Source organism: Panulirus ornatus, chromosome 21 (assembly GCF_036320965.1).
Source record: "Panulirus ornatus isolate Po-2019 chromosome 21, ASM3632096v1, whole genome shotgun sequence".
Lineage (NCBI taxonomy): Eukaryota > Metazoa > Arthropoda > Malacostraca > Decapoda > Palinuridae > Panulirus > Panulirus ornatus.
The window spans coordinates 30482571-30505772 of NC_092244.1; the positions used below are offsets into that span (position 1 = coordinate 30482571).

Below are 23202 nucleotides of genomic sequence, written 5' to 3' on the forward strand. Positions count from 1 at the left end.
TAGGTAATGATCATGAAGCAGGGGTATAGATGATACACTTCAGTAAGCCAACGTCTCACATCTTTACGCCTGATACATCTTGTCTTTCTGCAGATGGACGTCATTGATCGACCTCAGTTCCTCTTCCTGAGTTATATATCACTAAAGACGTGTCGATGACAGGGTACGGAGTGGTACAATTGGATAAGAAGCCACAATAGTGAGGCTTGCGAGTCATTCCTTATAACCACCTACCAATCACGGCCGCTGGTTCCTAACTAGTAAACCCAACATCATCCTAGTCTCTCTTACATAACCATCCTAGTGGTGCTTAGCTAAGTGGCTATCCTGGTTCTCTTCATCTTAATCTGACATTTTAGGTCGAAGTTGTTGCACCTCTCCGCCACCGTCAACTCCCTGTCACCCGAGATCCCTCGTCCTCATGTTACACTTAGGTTCCACAATAGCTTAAAGTTTAACATGTTGAATTGTTGATTCTTATTTTCTTTACCAGTCCGCACTCTCCAATAAAATTTTTCTCATTTTTTTTTTTCCAGCAGTTGAGCCAGAAGGAGAGGTGGGTGAGGAAGTGAGTTGCTCTCTGTAGTCTTGTTTCTGCCGCTATTTTTAGGTCACTACAACAGATAACCTCGTTAAGTTGTACATCGTCGTATGTTAATGTCCTTTTCTTCCCATCCGAGCTGTACAAACCGCTACAAAAGGATTTCCATCCGACATATTAAGAACATCAATAAGAAAACGTTGAGTTATTATTAATCTCAATCTTTGGCTTTTTTTTATGGCCCCGTGTTTACTGCATATCGCTTTGCCTACATATATATATATATATATATATATATATATATATATATATATATATATATATATATATATATATATATATTCCTTTGAGTCCATGGGGAAATGAAACACGTAAGTTCCCAAGTGCATTTTCGTGTAATAATCACATCAACAGGGGAGATACAAGATATATATATATATATATATATATATATATATATATATATATATATATATATATATATATATATATATATATATAAGGCGTTCATCAGTCATTATTAAAAAAAAAAAGATGAATAGCTGGGTTGAAAGTGCGTCTGCAGCCATGGCCCGTGATTCAAACTCAGGCACGCTGGTGATTCATTATAATGCTCGACCACTACACATCCCAGTCATTTCCTGGTTTGAAACAGTTGCTCTTAGTCTAATAATACGCCTTGGTTTCTTTGCGCTCCGGTTTAGATGTAGTTATTTGAAGGGCGACAGATTTTTACTGCCTCATATCCTAGTTATCTTCAAAGCGACTGAAGCCTGGGTAAGCAGGCGAGCGGATGGCAGACATATCATGTTGCAACACAGGAAATTACCGCAGACTGCCAGGTTGTAGTGTGGGAGCAGCGCCTGGTTGTAGTGTGGGAGCAGCGCCAGGTTGTAGTGTGGGAGCACCGCCTGGTTGTAGTGAGGGAGCAGCGCCAGGTTGTAGTGTGGGAGCACCGCCTGGTTGTAGTGTGGGAGCAGCGCCTGGTTGTAGTGTGGGAGCACCGCCTGGTTGTAGTGTGGGAGCAGCACCAGGTTGTAGTGTGGGAGCACCGCCTGGTTGTAGTGTGGGAGCAGCGCCTGGTTGTAGTGTGGGAGCAGCGCCTGGTTGTAGTGTGGGAGCAGCACCAGGTTGTAGTGTGGGAGCACCGCCTGGTTGTAGTGTGGGAGCAGCGCCTGGTTGTAGTGTGGGAGCACCGCCTGGTTGTAGTGTGGGAGCAGCACCAGGTTGTAGTGTGGGAGCACCGCCTGGTTGTAGTGTGGGAGCAGCGCCTGGTTGTAGTGTGGGAGCACCGCCTGGTTGTAGTGTGGGAGCAGCACCAGGTTGTAGTGTGGGAGCACCGCCTGGTTGTAGTGTGGGAGCACCGCCTGGTTGTAGTGTGGGAGCAGCGCCAGGTTGTAGTGTGGGAGCACCGCCTGGTTGTAGTGAGGGAGCAGCGCCAGGTTGTAGTGTGGGAGCACCGCCTGGTTGTAGTGTGGGAGCAGCGCCTGGTTGTAGTGTGGGAGCACCGCCTGGTTGTAGTGTGGGAGCAGCACCAGGTTGTAGTGTGGGAGCAGCGCCAGGTTGTAGTGTGGGAGCAGCGCCTGGTTGTAGTGTGGGAGCAGCGCCAGGTTGTAGTGTGGGAGCACCGCCTGGTTGTAGTGTGGGAGCAGCGCCTGGTTGTAGTGTGGGAGCAGCGCCTGGTTGTAGTGTGGGAGCAGCGCCAGGTTGTAGTGTGGGAGCAGCTCCAGGTTGTAGTGTGGGAGCAGCTCCAGGTTGTAGTGAGGGAGCAGCGCCAGGTTGTAGTGTGGGAGCAGCGCCTGGTTGTAGTGTGGGAGCAGCGCCTGGTTGTAGTGTGGGAGCAGCGCCAGGTTGTAGTGTGGGAGCAGCGCCAGGTTGTAGTGTGGGAGCAGCTCCAGGTTGTAGTGTGGGAGCAGCGCCTGGTTGTAGTGTGGGAGCAGCGCCAGGTTGTAGTGTGGGAGCAGCGCCTGGTTGTAGTGTGGGAGCAGCTCCAGGTTGTAGTGAGGGAGCAGCGCCTGGTTGTAGTGTGGGAGCAGCGCCAGGTTGTAGTGTGGGAGCAGCGCCTGGTTGTAGTGTGGGAGCAGCGCCTGGTTGTAGTGTGGGAGCAGCGCCAGGTTGTAGTGTGGGAGCAGCGCCTGGTTGTAGTGAGGGAGCAGCGCCTGGTTGTAGTGTGGGAGCAGCGCCAGGTTGTAGTGTGGGAGCAGCGCCTGGTTGTAGTGTGGGAGCAGCGCCTGGTTGTAGTGTGGGAGCAGCGCCTGGTTGTAGTGTGGGAGCAGCTCCAGGTTGTAGTGTGGGAGCAGCTCCAGGTTGTAGTGAGGGAGCAGCGCCAGGTTGTAGTGTGGGAGCAGCGCCTGGTTGTAGTGTGGGAGCAGCGCCTGGTTGTAGTGTGGGAGCAGCGCCAGGTTGTAGTGTGGGAGCAGCTCCAGGTTGTAGTGAGGGAGCAGCGCCAGGTTGTAGTGTGGGAGCAGCGCCTGGTTGTAGTGTGGGAGCAGCGCCTGGTTGTAGTGTGGGAGCAGCGCCTGGTTGTAGTGTGGGAGCACCGCCTGGTTGTAGTGTGGGAGCAGCTCCAGGTTGTAGTGTGGGAGCAGCGCCTGGTTGTAGTGTGGGAGCAGCGCCAGGTTGTAGTGTGGGAGCAGCGCCTGGTTGTAGTGTGGGAGCAGCGCCTGGTTGTAGTGTGGGAGCAGCGCCTGGTTAACGTTGTAGCCCAGTTTCTTGGACGTATCTTGTAAGAGCGGTTGAGATTTCGCAATAACCTTGCAGTAACACCAGACCAGATTACCAGGTAACTTAGGTCGAATTGAAGCCCAGGTTTGAAGGTAAGTGGTTTGATGTTGTATGTGTCTCACGGGAAACGCAGATGTTTGACTCGCCTAACACATGTTTGACTAAAGTATAGCTACAACTGTTGTTTACCAGTAACCAGCCATTAACAGCATCCAGGATTAATGGCAGTTAAGTTTTAATGGTAGTTATAGACGGTTTAATGGTAGTCTTACGTAGTTTAATGGTAGTTTTAAGATCATTGTAACCTAGATTAATTTGGAGCCCCATATGGTTCCACGTCAAGTTGATGACTGGTTTCATGGGAAGGTCTGTCTGTCTGTCTGTCCGCTATCAGTCAGCTTCAGTCTTAGTTACAGTGGGAGGAGGCTGAAGTGGAGGCGCGGGCGTGGCCACACCTTTCCCTGAAGTCCACCTTCAGTTTCAGCGACGCGTTGTGGCACATGGACGCCTACCGCTGAAAGGCAGCGTTGCAGCCACCTCGCCACTTTAAGTTCACATTCGACCCAACATTAAGAGTGATATTATTAACCCTAATTCGATTACGTTCAAGGATTAAAACTAGGTTTAATAGCAGTCCCGTTTTGATAGCTGTTCAGGTTTAATAAGTTCTTCGTAGAGGGTTTAACGGACGTGGTTGGTGAGTGTAAAGGAAAATGTGGTTAACGAACAGAGAAGAAGGTATATGATGAGGGATAGGGTTAATGGTAACTAAAAGGAAGAGGAGTGGAACTAGAAAGGAAAGGAAGTGGTCAAGGAGGCGTAACTATGGCCAGTTACGTACCTATAACCTAGTTCTCTTCAGTTACTGCCTAACCTAACTTTTGCCAGCGAGGCTACGCGGTAATAACTGACGTCAGGGCTTTCGTGAGGCTTGGGTATAACTGGGCCCGAGTTATAACCGATATACACAACACATCCTGGTGTTCCAACACTACACAGGTCACACAATATATCTCATAACCGCCATAATATACCCCAAGTCTGCCTCGTACAGTTGAAATTGAGTAATTGAAACTGTCTGGGGAGAAGGGAACGTGCGAGCTGGTTCGTAGCCTCGAACTGGTGTTCTTGTGTGGTTATTAATAGCCAGGAGAGAGAGAGAGAGAGAGAGAGAGAGAGAGAGAGAGAGAGGTGGGATGTAGGCACAGGGAAGAAGCGGTCATCACGCCTTCTGCCTTATGAACACAAGACGATGTTCGCGCCGTCGTAAATCCTGGCGATGATAAATGGCCCATATAATTTGCGTCAGCAGAATGGCTGCTCGTTCCCGACTTCATTACGTTCGTGGGTCTTGGTGTACACACGAACGTACGTGCGTAAGGTCTCTCTCTCTCTCTCTCTCTCTCTCTCTCTCTCTCTCTCTCTCTCTCTCTCTCTCTCTCTCTCTCTCTCTCTCTCTCCTCCAAACCCTTCTGGGTACTTGACTCTGATTTAGGGTTTGGTTGTGCGAAGTAAACACCGGGTTCACATTTCCCCGTAACACCTCCATCCCCTACTACAGATGAACACAAGTCTTTGTAAGAATTATATACTTTTTTTTTCTGTTTTTCGTGTTCTGTTCCTCATATAGACGCTTTAGATTTATTTTCATTAGTATTGTGTAACCCCAGGACCCCGTTTTCTGATGGGGCTGCTACAGCTTCCCAAGTCTGCACTACTTCCAGTAGCAGGGAAATGACGGACTCTTCTGGAGTCAACAGACGATGATACATCCTCGTCCGAAGGTGACTTCTCCCTCCCGTTGTAGCCACAGGCGGGTGGAGTCCGGTAGCGCTGACACTCGGCCAATCAACCTGTGTATAGATAGATCGACCTTGATAGACAATAAAGCAGAGTTGAGTGATCCCTTGGCTGGCCAGCAACGGGAGCAGTGAGGAAGTGGCTGTTGCCTTACCTCACCTCACCTCACTGTCGCGTTGGGTCGAGTGGATCTCCACTTTGTTTACCCTGGCTCGGGTTCTGGCGCGGGTGATGGATGCCGACCTAGGGTGAGGAAATGGATGCTAATCTCTGGAGTTCCCGCTGCGCTCAAAGAAGCCCTTCTTAAGGGGACGACGGGAGCTTGGCTAATTTTAATTATGGTAGGGAGAGGAGGCTGTGGCCTCCTCTGTGTGTGTGTGAGTATATGCTGAAGAGGACTGGTCATGATGGTGTGTTGACGCCCTGGCTGTACACACGTCGTCATCTTTCTATACACGATCTGTGTACCATCACGATCTGTGTACCATCACGATCTGTGTACCATCACGATCTGTGTACCATCACGATCTGTGTACCATCACGATCTGTGTACCATCACGATCTGTGTACCATCACGATCTGTGTACCATCACGAACAGAAATGACGTGATTGTGTGTCGTGTGTGTGTGTGCCACAGCGATGGCAGGAAGTGGAGGGCAGGTCTGGGGCGTGGATCTCGTCAGCCATCATAGTGCCTTAGGGGAAGATGCAACCATTAACACACACACACACACACGCACTAAGTGGTATCACAACTCCTACCAGACACACAGGTTAGTGCTTCACAACACACACACACACACACACACACACACACACACACACACACACACACACACACACACACACGTCAGACCCGAGCGCCTGCATCTGTTTCCCACCAGCCGTTGCTCACTCACGTTGACTGCCTCCCTCTTGCTATTCATATTTACCTTTTATCTTTATATTATCTCCTTTAGAGCAATTATTGTTTTCTCTTATCGTGCCCGACATGACGCGGGCAAAACATGCCTCAGTCATGACGGAAATCGAGGTAAGAAAATGAGTGAAGGAAATAAATCTTTGAGTTCCTCACATGAACTGTTGTTAGCCTGGCTATGACATACTAGAAGACGACACAGAATCCAGGCGCCTCGCTGGTAGGGAAGGTATGGTAACGGTCCAGCCTCGTGTGAGACGTTGTCTCCACACACAAATTATGGGAAACAGCAGCCAAATGCGAGCTACGAGGCTCGTCTGGCTGAGGGATGAACTACACGGGGTCGTCATGGTGGCGCATGGACGACACGGTGTCGTCTTGGTGGTGCTTGGGCTACATGAGGTTGTCTTAGTGAAGTATGAACCACACGGGGTCGTCTTGGTGAAGCATGAACTACACAGGGTCGTCTTGGTGAAGCATGAACCACACAGGGTCGTCTTGGTGAAGCATGAGCCTCACAGGGTCGTCTTGGTGAAGCGTGAGCCACACAGGGTCGTCTTGGTGAAGCATGAGCCACGCAGGGTCGTCTTGGTGAAGCATGAGCCACACAGGGTCGTCTTGGTGAAGCATGAGCCACGCAGGGTCGTCTTGGTGAAGCATGAACCACACAGGGTCGTCGTGGTGAAGCATGAGCCACGCAGGGTCGTCGTGGTGAAGCATGAACTACACAGGGTCGTCTTGGTGAAGCATGAACTACACAGGGTCGTCTTGGTGAAGCATGAACCACACAGGGTCGTCTTGGTGAAGCATGAGCCTCACAGGGTCGTCTTGGTGAAGCATGAGGCACACAGGGTCGTCTTGGTGAAGCATGAACTACACAGGGTCGTCTTGGTGAAGCATGAACCACACAGGGTCGTCTTGGTGAAGCATGAGGCACACAGGGTCGTCTTGGTGAAGCATGAACTACACAGGGTCGTCTTGGTGAAGCATGAACTACACAGGGTCGTCTTGGTGAAGCATGAGGCACACAGGGTCGTCTTGGTGAAGCATGAACTACACAGGGTCGTCTTGGTGAAGCATGAACTACACAGGGTCGTCTTGGTGAAGCATGAGCCACACAGGGTCGTCTTGGTGAAGCATGAGCCACGCAGGGTCGTCTTGGTGAAGCATGAGCCACACAGGGTCGTCTTGGTGAAACATGAAGCATGAGTCGGCGCTGCACCTTGTCCATAATCATCATTTGTTAAGATGATCTCAAGACATCTGTTAAGAGTCGCTTCTGACCTGCGAGTCTTAACTTAGTTATTAAATACTGATAGAAACAATGATTCAATGAACGCCACAATATTAGCTTTTCTTTTTTTTTCTCTTTTATTACTTTTTTAACTTTATCCTGTACAACACTACAGTAAAATCAGTAATTTTGTCCCATACAACGCTACAGTAAAATCAATCATTTTATCCCCTTCAACACTACAATGAAATAAATAATTCTCTCCCTTACAACACTACAGTAGAATCAGTAATTTTATCCCATACAACACTACAACAGTCAATAATTTCATCAAGTACAACACTACAGTAAGATCAATTAAAATAATTATCCCATGCATTGCTAGAAAATAAGTGAAATTTATTACCAAAAAGCTGTGTCATGTGTCAACTGTGCCGAAGGTTTGATGATGAAGTCCTGAATGATTGTGGAAGATGAAGGGTGGAAGACATTGTATTGTGGAAGATGAAGGGTGGAAGACATTGTATTGTGGCAGAATCATTATATAAAGTTGAGTTTAGATATTAGAAAGGCAGGGAAAGACGACCGTGTGTAGGGCCTGTTGACAGATAGACAGAAGGTGGAAAAGAAATCGACTGATAGATTGTTATAGTAAGTGGAAATACAGCATATCTGAAGTTCCTAAGATACTTGCCATATATTTTTCGTTAGGTCAGGTGGTGTAGGAGAGAGAGAGAGAGAGAGAGAGAGAGAGAGAGAGAGAGAGAGAGAGAGAGAGTCGATTAATTCGTATAATCCATCTGATTCTAAAGTTTCTCCAAATCACAAGGATTTTGTGGCGTACATTTTGATAAGATGAAAGCTTAGGTTTCGCTTGGACGAATACCAAGATATTCTGTGGGCAAACGACCGGCCGCGAGTACATCTATGTTAGAATATTGATCATGACTGACTCCTGGACGGAGGTGTGTAGCCCAGGGAAGTGGTTCTCGAGAATACATTTTAATATTTAGGAGAAAAAATAAAGAGGTTTAATGGTGAGCAGTGAATATAGATGAGTATTCTGTGCACGTCTGTGTGAGGCCGTTATTTAGTCTAATATTAAGGGAGGGGGGGGAGAGAGGGTTTAGTGGTGCGTCAGTGAATTCTAATATGTGTTCAAGGCAAGTGGTTCTGAGGTGGACATTTTTCATTCGCTTGTCGACCTTGTATGGTGGTGGTGGTGGTGGTGAAGGAAGGTGGGCTGGCTGGCTGGCTGGTTGGCGGCCCGGCGGCCACCTCTGCCTGGCCAGGCCAGGCCCGGCCAAGGGGGGAGGGAGTGGATTCATAATGCATAAGCGGTCAGCCGACCAGCGCTGGCCATGGCGCGCGCGTCCCGCTCACCTCCCCCTCACCCTCACACCTCCTGCATCCATGATGAAATCCTTCCTCGAATATTAATCATTTTAATTTTCCGAGGCTTGAAATCCTCTCATTTCTGTTCTCCTGATGATATAGTTTAGTATAAAGTACAAAGGCTAGAACTGTGCAGAATCTTACATATAATTATATTACTGGTTGGGTGATTTCGTATGTAAGAAAGGGTCCATTGTTAACAAATAGCAAATTGTCTGCCATATTCTCCAGCGTTTCTATCGCTGCTCAATTACAATAACATCACTAATTTTTCATATTTAACTCTCCACATTCTCCACATTAAGAGAATCGGATTGTATTTGTAGTTTTACATTGCTAACATAACATTGGTGCGTTCGAAGATGTTCGCTGAAGACTTGACAGTGATTTGTGCCTCGCCTTCGAAAGCATCAAAGTCACCTGTCGCTTTCCTTTCACTTGGAATCCCGAATTCATTTCAGCTTCTCTCTGTACCAACGTCTCAGCTCTCGTCTCTGTACCAACGTCTCAGCTCTCGTCTCTGTACCAACGTCTCAGCTCTCGTCTCTGTACCAACGTCTCAGCTCTCATCTCTGTACCAACGTCTCAGCTCTCATCTCTGTACCAACGTCTCAGCTCTCATCTATGTACCAACGTCTCAGCTCTCATCTCTGTACCAACGTCTCAGCTCTCATCTCTGTACCAACGTCTCAGCTCTCACATTTTATATAAGCTTGGGATATACTTTCGCTATTCTTTTGTTCTTTCCTCTGAGTTCCTTAAATGTTTTCTGGTGTTTTATGTGCCTTTTATTCCAGTCGTTTTATTCCATGATCATCCACCACAGCATCTATACCGCCTGTCCCCTGCCAGTATCATCCAGCCTTGTGTCGTTACCTGTCACCATCAAAGACCGCCTCTTACAACTCCATCCACCAGAAATACATTAAACATTAGCCGACACACACACACACACACACACACACACACACACACACACACACACACACACACACACACACACACACACACACTCCTCACCCGTTCACAAATTGGTTCATTGATTCAAATACAAACGGTAATCATTAACATGATTTGAATTTGAAGTCTTTGTTTATCTCTCTGTACATAGACAAAGCATTTCAACCATAATATGAGTGAAGGGTACAAGGGTGGGTGGAGGCCAGTATAGAACCTATATTGGGTACGATACATCAATATAGGAGGGCCCGAGTGGGCCCAGAGGGGTCCTACTCCCCTTAGAAAGGGGTTCAGATGGTTGCGACTGCGAACATTATAATGTGGAATGAATGGTTGAATTCCTCCTATAGGATATTCCTGACCGCTGAGATCACTCTCCTGCTATTCTGGATCTGTTTTCCACCTCTAATCCCTCGTGTTGTATATACATAGTCTTGCCCCCCAGATGGTTCTGTTTTAACGACACCTCCCCCTCCAGGAGCCCCTTCTAAAGTAATGATTAGCGCCTAAACGAAGATGACTGAAATAACTTACGATAATTCTTTTCTGACTTTCCGAGGCTAAATTACTGTCCCTTATGTGGTGATGCTTCTGTCCCCGCCAAAGACACAGCAGAGGGATTGGAACCATCTCATCTTCCTCCAAGACGACTTCATCCATTCATGGTTCATCTGTTCTTGTTCTGAGGCTGTTCAGACAAGGGATCAGGCATATCGGGCTTGGAAAAACTCTCCTTCCTCCGACTCCCATTCATCATTTACCACGGCTCGTAATCATTGCAAGTACGTTATCCGTGAGGCAAGCGTTCCTTCATTCCAAGGAAGTGGGATAACCTCTCCTCGTCATCCTCTGATATGTCTTTCTGGTCTTTAGTTAAGGCTGTCTCTAACAACTTCTATCGCTCTACCTTTCCTTCACTTCTCCTGTATGACGGTATTATAGCTGTCTCTCATGTTGACAAAGCAACTCCCATTGGTTCCCGTTTCTCTTCTAACTCTACCTTGGATGATTCTAACATTCCTTCGCCCCCTGATGCTCTCCTCTTACTAATCCTATGCCCTTTTCCGGAATCTTTTTTCGAATTACCCGAAAAGTACTTCCCTATCTGGACACAAACAGGGATTATGGTCTTGATGGCATTCATGTTCGAGTGCTGAAAGTGTGCTTCTGAACTTGCACCTGTGCTTGCTCGTCTATTCCGTTTCTGTTTACAAACCAGAACTTTTCCTTCTCTTTGGAAGCCTGCATTGACCGTTCTGACCCCTCTAATTATCGTCTTGTTTCACTGACATCCACCATTTCCAAAAGTCTTTAACTCACTCTTTGGCACCCATATCCTCAGACGTTTTGAACTCACAATGGCATCCGAAAGGCGAGATCTATTGGTGATGTTCTTTCCTATCTTACTTATGTCTATCACCCCTCGAAAGATTCTGGGGTAATCCTGTGTAGTTGCCCTTGATATATCCAAAGTTCTTGAGAGGATGCGGCATCAGGGTCTCATCTCTGAGCTCCTCTTTTGGCTTCTGGCCATCACTTTGCTCCCTCATATCTAGCTTCCTTTCTGGCCGGTCTGTCGCCGTGGTAGTTGATGATTCAACCTCTCATCCTTTCTCCATCAACAGCTGTGTCCCTCAAGGTTCTGTCCTGTCTTCTACACTTTTACTCCTTATTCTATTTTTTTTATGAACGATTTCCTCTCTTCCACAATTAACTAAATGCACTCGTACGCTGACAACTCAACAAAGCATTCCACCACATCCATTAATGTGCTCCTTCTTGTCTTACTCGATCTGTTGAGATGGTAATAGATCCTTGAGTTCAAACGAAGCTGTATATCATCCTCACTCGCCACCTGTTCATCTCACCAACACAGAGCGGCTGGACCTCTCTCTCATAAATATCGCTTTCTTCATCGCCATTCAACATTCCACAGTGTTACCCTCTGTATCACACATCGCTTTATAAAGGCTTCAGTGAAGCCTCTTTTGAATCATGTGTCGATCCCTAACATGAACTGAGGTCAGCACAACAACAACGATAATAATAATAATAGTAATAGCATTAATAATAATAATTTTAGTGATAATGATAATGATGATAATGGCAGTTTGATCTCGAAGCTTCAGTGGGTCGAGCAGCCATGAATCTTGTGTGATCTCGAAGCCTCAGTGGGTCGAGCAGCCATGAATCTTGTGTGATCTCGAAGCATCAGTGGGTCGAGCAGCCATGAATCTTGTTTGATCTCGAAGCATCAGTGGGTCGAGCAGCCATGAATCTTGTGTGATCTCGAAGCCTCAGTGGGTCGAGCAGCCATGAATCTTGTGTGATCTCGAAGCCTCAGTGGGTCGAGCAGCCATGAATCTTGTGTGATCTCGAAGCTTCAGTGGGTCGAACAGCCATGAATCTTGTGTGATCTCGAAGCTTCAGTGGGTCGAACAGCCATGAATCTTGTGTGATCTCGAAGCTTCAGTGGGTCGAACAGCCATGAATCTTGTGTGATGTCGAAGCTTCAGTGGGTCGAGCAGCCATGAATCTTGTGTGATCTCGAAGCATCAGTGGGTCGAGCAGCCATGAATCTTGTTTGATCTCGAAGCATCAGTGGGTCGAGCAGCCATGAATCTTGTGTGATCTCGAAGCCTCAGTGGGTCGAGCAGCCATGAATCTTGTGTGATCTCGAAGCCTCAGTGGGTCGAGCAGCCATGAATCTTGTGTGATCTCGAAGCCTCAGTGGGTCGAGCAGCCATGAATCTTGTGTGATCTCGAAGCCTCAGTGGGTCGAGCAGCCATGAATCTTGTGTGATCTCGAAGCTTCAGTGGGTCGAACAGCCATGAATCTTGTGTGATCTCGAAGCTTCAGTGGGTCGAACAGCCATGAATCTTGTGTGATCTCGAAGCTTCAGTGGGTCGAACAGCCATGAATCTTGTGTGATGTCGAAGCTTCAGTGGGTCGAGCAGCCATGAATCTTGTGTGATCTCGAAGCATCAGTGGGTCGAGCAGCCATGAATCTTGTTTGATCTCGAAGCATCAGTGGGTCGAGCAGCCATGAATCTTGTGTGATCTCGAAGCCTCAGTGGGTCGAGCAGCCATGAATCTTGTGTGATCTCGAAGCCTCAGTGGGTCGAGCAGCCATGAATCTTGTGTGATCTCGAAGCTTCAGTGGGTCGAACAGCCATGAATCTTGTGTGATCTCGAAGCTTCAGTGGGTCGAACAGCCATGAATCTTGTGTGATCTCGAAGCTTCAGTGGGTCGAACAGCCATGAATCTTGTGTGATGTCGAAGCTTCAGTGGGTCGAGCAGCCATGAATCTTGTGTGATGTCGAAGCTTCAGTGGGTCGAACAGCCATGAATCTTGTGTGATCTCGAAGCTTCAGTGGGTCGAGCAGCCATGAATCTTGTGTGATCTCGAAGCATCAGTGGGTCGAGCAGCCATGAATCTTGTTTGATCTCGAAGCTTCAGTGGGTCGAGCAGCCATGAATCTTGTTTGATCTCGAAGCTTCAGTGGGTCGAGCAGCCTTGGTAACAATTTCAAGGTCGTGCTGCTGCATGTGTGACCCAGACGGAGGCACGTTATCATCTGACCACGACACATCCAAATCCCGACTTAGTAATTGTCTGACGGTCAGAACAGATGTTGACCTTCTCGTCTCACATCTGTTGTGGAGGAGTCATTGGCAACACTATATATATATATATATATATATATATATATATATATATATATATATATATATATATCTTTCATACTATTCGCCATTTCCCGCGTAAGCGAGGTAGCGTTAAGAACAGAGAACTGGGCCTTTAAGGGAATATCCTCACTTGGCCCCCTTCTCTGTTCCTTCTTTTGGAAAATTGAAAATGAGAGGGGAGGATTTCCAGCCCCCCCGCTCCCTTCCCTTTTAGTCGTCTTCTACGACACGCAGGGAATACGTGGGAAGTATTCTTTCTCCCCTATCCCCAGGGATATATATATATATATATATATATATATATATATATATATATATATATATATATATATATATATATATATATATATATGAGAGAGAGAGAGAGAGAGAGAGAGAGAGAGAGAGAGAGAGAGAGTATATATATGTACCTACCCACTAATACCTAAAACAAGGTTTTGCCTATTAAGCAGAGCTTAGCGCGTAGTGCTCACTGCATGTCGTTCAGAGAGAGAGAGAGAGAGAGAGAGAGAGAGAGAGAGAGAGAGAGAGAGAGAGAGAGAGAGAGAGAATGTTACCCACGAACGTCCATTGTGAGATCTGGGCAGACAAGAATGATGATTATGTATGAATTAATTATTTGTCAACGGTGAAAGCGGGTTCTCTGATAACACGTAACACCACTTAACCATCATTAACAGCTTAACTACCGCTTACCAAGTGATTACAAGCTCCATTAATCGGTCAACGCCAGACGTGGATGTCTCATCAGCCAATCAACATCATGAGAGGATTCCAGCAACCAATTAGCTTTCAGGATCGCTGGGTCGCCAACCAATCAGCTCCGAGGAACTGTTTATGACCAGCCAATCAGATAAGAATTTTAATGGGATACTATGACGTAGACAGTTTACCACTGGACGTTTGTTTCATCATTGTATTAATGTATTAATTAATTAGTGTATTACCTGCTGTATTACCGACCCATTCCTTGCTGTATTACCGACCCATTCCTTGCTGTATTACTGACCCATTCCTTGCTGTATTACCGACCCATTCCTTGCTGTATTACTGACCCATTCCTTGCTGTATTACTGACCCATTCCTTGCTGTATTACTGACCCATTCCTTGCTGTATTACCGACCCATTCCTTGCTGTATTACCGACCCATTCCTTGCTGTATTACTGACCCATTCCTTGCTGTATTATCGACCCATTCCTTGCTGTATTACTGACCCATTCCTTGCTGTATTACTGACCCATTCCTTGCTGTATTACTGACCCATTCCTTGCTGTATTACCGACCCATTCCTTGCTGTATTACCGACCCATTCCTTGCTGTATTACTGACCCATTCCTTGCTGTATTATCGACCCATTCCTTGCTGTATTACTGACCCATTCCTTGCTGTATTACCGACCCATTCCCTGCTGTATTACCGACCCATTCCTTGCTGTATTACTGACCCATTCCTTGCTGTATTACTGACCCATTCCTTGCTGTATTACTGACCCATTCCTTGCTGTATTACCGACCCATTCCTTGCTGTATTACCGACCCATTCCCTGCTGTATTACCGACCCATTCCTTGCTGTATTACTGACCCATTCCTTGCTGTATTACCGACCCATTCCTTGCTGTATTACCGACCCATTCCCTGCTGTATTACCGACCCATTCCTTGCTGTATTACTGACCCATTCCTTGCTGTATTACCGACCCATTCCTTGCTGTATTACCGACCCATTCCTTGCTGTATTACCGACCCATTCCTTGCTGTATTACCGACCCATTCCTTGCTGTATTACCGACCCATTCCTTTCTGTATTACTGACCCATTCCTTGCTGTATTACCGACCCATTCCTTGCTGTATTACCGACCCATTCCTTGCTGTATTATCGACCCATTCCTTGCTGTATTATCGACCCATTCCTTGCTGTATTACCGACCCATTCCTTGCTGTATTACCGACCCATTCCTTGCTGTATTACCGACCCATTCCTTGCTGTATTACCGACCCATTCCTTGCTGTATTACCGACCCATTCCTTGCTGTATTACCGACCCATTCCTTGCTGTATTACTGACCCATTCCTTGCTGTATTACCGACCCATTCCTTGCTGTATTACCGACCCATTCCTTGCTGTATTACTGACCCATTCCTTGCTGTATTACCGACCCATTCCTTGCTGTATTACCGACCCATTCCTTGCTGTATTACCGACCCATTCCTTGCTGTATTACCGACCCATTCCTTGCTGTATTACCGACCCATTCCTTGCTGTATTACCGACCCATTCCTTGCTGTATTACCGACCCATTCCTTGCTGTATTACTGACCCATTCCTTGCTGTATTACTGACCCATTCCTTGCTGTATTACTGACCCATTCCTTGCTGTATTACCGACCCATTCCTTGCTGTATTACTGACCCATTCCTTGCTGTATTACCGACCCATTCCTTGCTGTATTACCGACCCATTCCTTGCTGTATTACCGACCCATTCCTTGCTGTATTACCGACCCATTCCTTGCTGTATTACTGACCCATTCCTTGCTGTATTACTGACCCATTCCTTGCTGTATTACCGACCCATTCCTTGCTGTATTACCGACCCATTCCTTGCTGTATTACTGACCCATTCCTTGCTGTATTACCGACCCATTCCTTGCTGTATTACCGACCCATTCCTTGCTGTATTACCGACCCATTCCTTGCTGTATTATCGACCCATTCCTTGCTGTATTACTGACCCATTCCTTGCTGTATTACTGACCCATTCCTTGCTGTATTACTGACCCATTCCTTGCTGTATTACCGACCCATTCCTTGCTGTATTACTGACCCATTCCTTGCTGTATTACCGACCCATTCCTTGCTGTATTACCGACCCATTCCTTGCTGTATTACCGACCCATTCCTTGCTGTATTACTGACCCATTCCTTGCTGTATTATCGACCCATTCCTTGCTGTATTACCGACCCATTCCTTGCTGTATTACTGACCCATTCCTTGCTGTATTACCGACCCATTCCTTGCTGTATTACCGACCCATTCCTTGCTGTATTACCGACCCATTCCTTGCTGTATTACCGACCCATTCCTTGCTGTATTACTGACCCATTCCTTGCTGTATTACCGACCCATTCCTTGCTGTATTACCGACCCATTCCTTGCTGTATTACTGACCCATTCCTTGCTGTATTACCGACCCATTCCTTGCTGTATTACCGACCCATTCCTTGCTGTATTACCGACCCATTCCTTGCTGTATTACTGACCCATTCCTTGCTGTATTACCTGACCCATTCCTTGCTGTATTACCTGACCCATTCCTTGCTGTATTACTGACCCATTCCTTTCTGTATTACCGACCCATTCCTTGCTGTATTACTGACCCATTCCTTGCTGTATTACCGACCCATTCCTTGCTGTATTACCGACCCATTCCTTGCTGTATTACTGACCCATTCCTTTCTGTATTACCGACCCATTCCTTGCTGTATTACCGACCCATTCCTTGCTGTATTACCGACCCATTCCTTTCTGTATTACCGACCCATTCCTTGCTGTATTACCGACCCATTCCTTGCTGTATTACCGACCCATTCCTTGCTGTATTACCGACCCATTCCTTGCTGTATTACCGACCCATTCCTTGCTGTATTACTGACCCATTCCTTGCTGTATTACTGACCCATTCCTTTCTGTATTACCGACCCATTCCCTGCTGTATTACTGACCCATTCCTTGCTGTATTACTGACCCATTCCTTGCTGTATTATCGACCCATTCCTTTCTGTATTACCGACCCATTCCTTGCTGTATTACCGACCCATTCCTTTCTGTATTACCGACCCATTCCTTGCTGTATTACCGACCCATTCCCTGCTGTATTACTGACCCATTCCTTGCTGTATTACCGACCCATTCCTTGCTGTATTACCGACCCATTCCTTTCTGTATTACCGACCCATTCCTTGCTGTATTACCGACCCATTCCTTTCTGTATTACCGACCCATTCCTTGCTGTATTACTGACCCATTCCTTGCTGTATTACTGACCCATTCCTTGCTGTATTACCGACCCATTCCTTGCTGTATTACTGACCCATTCCTTGCTGTATTACCGACCCATCCTTTGCTGTATTTTCCTCTTTATTTTGAATCTTGCGTCACATTTTAAACATTCTTCGCTTCTGTAAATTCATTTATTTTTTCAGGTACGTCGTGTGTGTGTGTGTGTGTGTGTGTGTGTGTGTGTGTGTGTGTGTGTGTGTGTGTGTGTGTGATTATTGCATTAAGTGGGGAGAGAACTTTACACTCGTGTTGTATATTCTCTCTCTCTCTCTCTCTCTCTCTCTCTCTCTCTCTCTCTCTCTCTCTCTCTCTCTCTCTCTCTCTCTCTCTCTCTCTCTCTCTTATATTATTCGCCATTTCCCGCGTTAGCGAGGTAGCGTTAAGAACAGAGGCCTGGGCCTTTGAGGGAATATCCTCACCTGGCTCCCTTCTCTGTTCCTTCTTTTGGAAAATAAAATAAAAAACGAGAGGGGAGGATTTCCAGCCACCCGCTCCCTCCCCTTTTAGTCGCCTTCTACGACACGCAGGGAATACGTGGGAAGTATATATATATATATATATATATATATATATATATATATATATATATATATATATATATATATATATATATAAAATCATGTCAACTTTTTACATACATACACACATATACATAACTCATCTCACCCCATTCATCGACCAACCCCAAAGTGGGAGGATGAACAGCTGGGTTGGCTGTGAGCCAAGTGTGAGCCATCCGGGACCCAGCTAAACCTGAGCCCGTTACACTGGCAAGCGTCAACAACTGTGTCGTAAACTGTTGATTATATAATGAGCCAGGAACCACGTCTCGCACACCTGTCTTACACCACAGGTGTGGCAGGTGTTCACACTACAGGTGTGGCAGGTGTTCACACTACAGGTGTGGCAGGTGTTGACACTACAGGTGTGGCAGATGTTAACACTACAGGTGTGGCAGATGTTCATACAACAGGTGTGACAGGTGTTCACACTACAGGTGTGGCAGGTGTTCACACTACAGGTGTGGCAGGTGTTCACACTACAGGTGTGGCAGATGTTTACACTACAAGTGTGGTAGGTGTTCACACTACATGTGTGGCAGGTGTTCACAGGTGTGGCAGATGCTCACACTACAGGTGTGGCAGGTATTCATTACAGGTGTGGCAGGTGTTCACACTACAGATGTGACAGGTGTTCACACTACTCGATAGGCCTCATTCCTCCCCCCATTCCTGCCCCCCCAGTGACACACACACACACACACACACACACACACACACACACACACACACACACACCTCACGTAGATGAGTTAATTGTCTCCACTTGACAGCAGACTCATGGTAAACAACTCCATGATCCTCATGTCTCATTCATGAGGTACGATTTGCTTTGGAATGATGGCCGGCGGGCGTCAGGGGGGTCATGGTTTAGGGACGCGCCTGCTGCCGGTACTCGACTGTGATGAAAGTGTCGTACAGCGCGTGAGGGGTGAGCGGGTGCATGATCATACAGGTCACCAGACCATGGTGGGTCACCAGCTCTTCTGTGCTAACGATTCCCTCTCTCCTCCTCGTCTTCCTCCCCACGTCCCACCTCCTCATCTTCCTCCCCACGTCCCACCTCCTCATCTTCCTCCCCACGTCCCACCTCCTCATCTTCCTCCCCACGTCCCACCTCCTCATCTTCCTCCCCACGTCCCACCTCCTCATCTTCCTCCCCACGTCCCACCTCCTCATCTTCCTCCCCACGTCCCACCTCCTCATCTTCCTCCCCACGTCCCACCTCCTCATCTTCCTCCCCACGTCCCACCTCCTCATCTTCCTCCCCACGTCCCACCTCCTCATCTTCCTCCCCACGTCCCACCTTCTCATCTTCCTCCCCACGTCCCACCTCCTCATCTTCCTCCCCACGTCCCACCTTCTCATCTTCCTCACCACGTCCCACCTCCTCATCTTCCTCATGGTCGTCCGACACCTCCCATGTTATCTCGTTTTCTTCATCCCCCTTGATCCACCTCACCATTTTCTCGTTCGTCTTGCCTTCATGCGTGTCCCTCACTCCCTCTCCCTGCTTGCGCGTAGCGTTCACCACCCCCGTCCACGGCCATCTGCTCCTCCACTGTCACTTCTTTCTCCTCTCTCGCCATTTGCTTTTCTGAAGCTTTTGCCTGTGTGGCGCTTTTCCTCCCGCTTCTCCTGTACACCCTCACCTACTGCCTGTGTGGCGCTTTTCCTCCCGCTTCTCCTGTACACCCTCACCTACTGCTTGTGTGGCGCCTTTCCTCCCGCTTCTCCTGTACACCCTCACCTACTGCCTGTGTGGCGCCTTTCCTCCCGCTTCTCCTGTACACCCTCACCTACTGCCTGTGTGGCGCCTTTCCTCCCGCTTCTCCTGTACACCCTCACCTACTGCCTGTGTGGCGCCTTTCCTCCCGCTTCTCCTGTACACCCTCACCTACTCCTTACCCTCTCCTTGTGGTGGCCGGGTCAGGCCCCACCACACCCCCTCACCTCAGCTTTTATCTCCCTCGTGGCCCGACTCCCTGGGGACCAGAGGGCGTGGATCTCTTGGGACGCTTCTCTGGCCTTATAGAGGCCGGCCAAGTGACCTTCCGCCCCTTAGGTATTGTGTGTGTGGCCCGGGGAAGGGAGGCAACCCACACACACACACACACACACACACACACACACACACACACACACACACACACACACGTCCCCACCGTGGTACCCCAGGTGGTGATAGGCGAGCCACCACCTGGGGTGATTTAAAGGTACGTTCCTTCGACCACCGCCACCACCACGTCGTAGGGTCTATCCCAGGGGGGCCCTAGACTCTCCCACCGGGTGGGGAAACCCTGGGTACCTCAATAGCCAAAGTCCTGTTGAGATGTTCAAACTTCTCTTTTGAACACTTGCTTCGTTTATACAAGGGATTGATCCATCCTTGTATGGAGTACTGCTCTCACATCTGGGGTGGTTCAAGCTCTGCATCCTTACTGGACAGAATTGAGTCGAACGTGGTCCAACTTATCAACTGTCCCAGGCTAACTAACTTCCAAACTTGACCCCCCTTGCTTCACGCTAGTGTTGGTTCACTTCCCCTCTTCTATAGGTATTACTGTGGTTTCTGCTCCCGAGAGCTGGTTGCTTGTGTACCCCCCACCACTAGCTAGACCACGCTATACCCGGCAAGCTGCTGCGTCACATGATTACTGTGTGGCCATCAGCAACTCAAGGGTAGGCCGTTTTGATAACTGTTTCTTTCCCTACACGTCGAAACTTTGGAATTCTCCAACCTCTCACGTCATTCCCAATAGCTAGGACCTAGCGGCACATTTCAAAAGACAAGTTTTTCACGTCCTGCAAAATTCGTAAATACTTTCTCTTTTCTTTTCTTTTTCCGTTTCATGATTCTGTATTTCAGTTAACGCTTGGCCTTGATGTGAACATTTATCCGTGACTGTGGTAACCTTCAACATAAAACAAAAAACTTTGCCACTGGATGGGGGGTAACCCTGGGGTATATTAAGGCTACCGTAACTCCACTCCCGAGTGAGGTAACCCAGGGGTACCTCCTCCCTAACTCTGCCCCCGGGGGAGGACTTTATTTCACCCTCACACAAGTGTCTGGTGTGAAGGATTGGCCTCTCCTCCGTAGCCATCTGGAGGAGTTAGCTTCTCTCTGTGGCTTAATGGCCTGGTTTACGCTCCGAGCTTCTATTATAGACTTGAGCCATCTCTTTCCTAGTCTTCCAGTACTACTCCTAGGCGCCCTTTCCATCCTAATCTTCTAGTTCTTCTCCTAGACGCTCTTTCTCCTTGACAGTGAAGGATGTTAAAGCAGTTTGTGGCTGTGACTCCCGGTCTACCACAAACAGAGATAAGTTCACTCCTCTATTCCTGTTTTGCTCTACGTGTATCCTCTGTTTTCCAGTCACAACAGGTGATGTATGTGGTATTTCTAGACACATAGTGCATGATGTTCGTGGATGAGGAACAGGGAATTGATAGGAATGATAAAAATCCAGCAGGCCATTGGGTGCTGGCGAGTCTGTTTGTGATAGTGGAAGAGATCAGTAACATAAAGATATCGTATGATGAGGAATGAGACAGATGAGAGGAGCAAGCGGATGACTTACGATCATATTTTCATGATTGGTTTCAAATCAACTTCCATTTGTATTCACTGGCCATTAATAGTGAATGTCATTCGTTAGATATGTAATGAACAAGAACTGATGAATTTTATGTGTCTCAGTTAAGCTAAACGTACAGTTGAGTGTACGTATGTATGTACGTTGGAGGATTTAATGGCCAGAAACGGTTCATAGTTTATGATGTTCAAGATAACTTTAAGACCATATACGTACTCAGTGTATATTTTCACATACATGTTCGCTATTTCCAGCATTAACGAGGTAGCGTTAAGAACAGAGGACTGATGTATAAAAACATTGATAATACTCAAAGGAAAAATCAATATAGTGAAGAATTTTCTTTTTTTCCAAAATCTGAAATTTCATTTTGATTTTGGAAGCAAAATGGTGCGTCGATCAGTGACTGAGAAATGAAGTACACATGTCCCTGATTCGTGTGACCCAGAGGCACACTGAGCATAGCACAGTGCGAGTGTATGTGGTGATCCTGAACACTTTGTGGGTGTTGAAGATGCTCCAGTTGGTGGGTGTAGCTTGACGTAGACTGGTGTAATACCCCTGGCGGGTGTCAGGCTTAATTAAACCCAAACAACCAATCAGGGTCACACATCGTTGTTGCTGTGCCACCTCTCCCATGACTGCTATCTTCCTCGCATTCTCTCCGTTTAGCAGAGCCACATTTCAGTTACCCTTTAAAAGTTCAACTGATCTCCGGAGTTGTGCTCCAGGAATTTTAAACGCATGATTATTGTCCCCACACACACACCAGCCCAGGCAGCTGACATGGTTGTAACACAACTCGGAAATTCCTTGAACGTGCGTGTCATAATTCATCATTTAAGAGGTAGATTATAATGTCAGTCTACAGATTGTGGATATTAAGAGTCTGTTTAGCCGGAACATCTTGTATGCTTAGCTCGACTGAACCACAAGTTAAGGCAACACTCGAAGCCTCCATTTTGAGGGTATCATATAAACACGAGGATATGGGAAGCTCCCGGACAAAGACAGAATTACCCTAGCCTCACTCAACCCCTCACCCCGTCCAGCTCTGAAACCAGGAGCCGACTTTACGACACCAGCGAGTTCTTAAAACCTCGAAAGTCTTTGTGCGACTCCGGGTTCATCAGTCAGTTTGTGGTAGACCGGGAGTCACAGCCACAAACTGCTTGGAACATCCTTCACTTTCAAGGTGAAAAAAATAGACTGAAACTGGTCATCTTCAAGCTGGTGCAAGCTTAGCTTTACACCTGTATTGATCAATTCCTCGACTAGTCTGCAGTCAGTATCATGGATACAGCTGTAGAAAGCATAGATTATTCAGGATGTCAACAATTGTGCGTAAGTAACTAGAGAGAAATCCTTTTACGCGTGTTCGTGTTGAAATGATGTCGGTCAAAATTATTTGAAGCGTCTCACACAAATACGATGTCTATTCTTATTCTGGTTACGGAAAGTTAAAGTCTCAGTTGATTGTGATAAAGATATAGATTTAGAATCTAAAGAAAGTCATTCCGGTTGCTGTAGAATTAGGTTTAAGATTATGGTAGATGAATAGCCTGCAGCATTAACCTAACGAAACTCTCTTTATCATAAGAACAAACAACATGTCACTGATAACAGACATTAACAACAAAACTTTTCATTCAGAGAACCACAAATACATCCGTTGTCCTGCACTTACAAGAACCACATGAGTTCTACGTGGCGCG

The 23202-nt window shown here is 47.2% G+C and overlaps 1 protein-coding gene across 4 annotated transcripts in view; it reads left to right on the top strand.

Annotated features, from left to right (window-relative positions):
* Positions 1 to 23202, top strand: part of LOC139756440 (neuron navigator 2-like) — a 368656-nt gene that overhangs the window by 201554 nt on the left and 143900 nt on the right. The gene's annotated exons all lie outside the window — the stretch shown is intronic.